This window comes from Cherax quadricarinatus, chromosome 1, assembly GCF_038502225.1.
Source record: "Cherax quadricarinatus isolate ZL_2023a chromosome 1, ASM3850222v1, whole genome shotgun sequence".
NCBI lineage: Eukaryota > Metazoa > Arthropoda > Malacostraca > Decapoda > Parastacidae > Cherax > Cherax quadricarinatus.
In genome coordinates, this window is record NC_091292.1 from 35239401 (window position 1) to 35241844 (window position 2444).

Genomic DNA, 2444 nt, shown 5'->3' on the forward strand with positions numbered 1-2444 from the left:
TTCTCAAAGTCTAGTGGAGTTAGGGTTATGTCAGAAACCTGGCATACTTTAATGGAGTTTTGAGGCTCATTCATGAAAAAATTATTTGGATTGTCTATCTTTTGACTGATTAGTGACTCACTAAACACAGAGTCGTATTGAGATTTCAGTATCACACTCATTTCTTTGTCATCTGTGTAAGATCCATCTTGTCTGAGCAGGGGCCCTATACGAGATGTGTTTTGCCTTTTTTTTTTGGCAAATGAAAAGAAATATTTAGAATTTCTTTCAATTTCACTAATCGCTTTTAGTTCCATTCTTGAGGAGCTCAGTGATCCTTCGCCTTCTCCTGTAGAGAGAGCGTCTTCCTCTCTCCAGTTTACTTCTTTTCTTTTTTCTTAGGGAGATATGCCTTGAACATACTTCAGCTACCAGGAAGCTGATCTTTTCAAGGCATTGGTTAGGGTCCATGTTATTTAAGATATCTTCCCAACATGTTTCATTTAGGACGTGGTTTACCTGGTCCTAATTGATGACCTTGTTGAAGATGAATTTGGTGAAGGTATCTTCATAACTGTATGAATTTTACTTATCAGGATCCGTGTGCATGCAAGTTTGAGCTTAGACTGTGATCAGAATTAGTTGCTTTTGATATTATGTTTCTTACCAGGTCCTCATTATTTGTAAAAATAAGGTCAGGTGTGTCCTCCGGTCTTGTTGGTTCCACTATCTGCTGACTTAGGGTATGTTTATTGCGGAAATTCAGCAGCTCATGTGTGTGTGTGTGACTTTTCATTTGAGCTGCCTCTAGGGATTGTTTCTGCTACAGCATTATTTGCTACATTCTTCCATTATGTATCTCTTAGACTGAAATCACCAAGCAGCAAGATGTTTGGGGATGGGGATGGAAGGTTTTCCTGACAGTCAATTTTCAACATCTGTTCCTTGAACTGTTGGAAAGTTGCATCTTTTGGCTTATGTACAAGCACAATGACTAAGTTTTGGTTCTCGATTTTTATTGTTAGAACTTCAACTACATCATTTGTGGTGTTCAGTATCTCTGTGCAAATGAGCGACTCTGACACACAGGCCAATCCCCCCTTGTTTCCTGTTCTTTCTGTCGCATCTGGAAACGTTTTACCCAGTTAACCATATTTCATTGTCAATGTAATCTTTTGCTGGGACTCTGTGAAGGCTGCAAACACTGCATTTGACTCCCCTAGAAGTCCACTGATGAAAGATATTTTCGTGTTGGTTGATGGCTTTAGGTCCTGTATATTATCAAAAATCAATGAGGTAGTGTTGCGTGTTGGTTAGGGGGATTTTGTTGTTGTCATCAGTAGTTGTGGTTCTAGAAGGGCCACTGGCTGTCTCTGCAGTCCAACAAGGCTCCAAGGTAGTTAACAATTTTGGTTATTTCTTTTCATTTTCTTTCGTTTCCTGCCACTAAAAAATAACTTGGAGTGGAGTTTTTCACAATTACTGTAACTATTGTGATTTGTTTTACGGGGTTTGTACCTCCTGTCCCTTTTTAAGTAGTATGTTGGGCAGTTGGTGTTGTAACATTGTTTTTTAAGGACTGAAGAGTAGCACATCTCAGGATGGAAAAATCTGTAAGAGGTAGAGCGACACGCTTTGGACAGGAGATCGAGGCATTTTTTGGGATGCTCCAAGTTGCATGTCCAATTTGTTTTCCCTGATATCCCATGCTTACAGATGCCTCAAGCATAGAATTTGCACCATTTTACTTTTCGTTGGATACAATTCGTACTGGATGTATTCCCAATTCCCAACTGAGAAAAGAGAGTTTCTAGGAAGCTGGTGAATGTCATACCGATCATTAAAACAAGAAGCTTTAGATCAGTATCTACTGGAATGCATGCTTACCAGAAAAGTGCTGGAGGAGAAAATGAATAAGTAAATCACCTTGAAAACATTGTAATTAAAGAGAATGTTTTAAAAAGAATAGAGATTCAGCTTAACTAAAGTGAATTCGGTGATAGGAAAACAAACATCAAATGGAGGAGCGAAGGATGGGCGACTGCATATTCCTAGACTCTAAAGACATTTGAGACAACCCGTCACATGAGAACAGACAGCCTAGAAAGACAGGTTGGGCACAGTGGGACGATCCTTCAAAGGCTAAGGGAATATCTAATAAAAAGGCATCAAAGACTCAGTGAGAGAGGTGTAAGGATGGAGATACCTTACTAGTGGAGACCGCAATGTTCAGTTTTGAATCTATACTACTGCTGATATATGTAAATAATTTACTGGGAAGTAAAAATGAACATAGGAAAGAACAAGATAATGAGAGTTAGAAAAAATCTAGGCAGAGATAGACTGTATATCAGAATGGATCGAGAGAAATATGGAGGAGGCAAAAGTATTCAGTTATTTGTGCCTGGACCTTTTTGGCAGACGAGTCAATGAAAAACGAGGTGAACCATAAAACAGACAAGAGG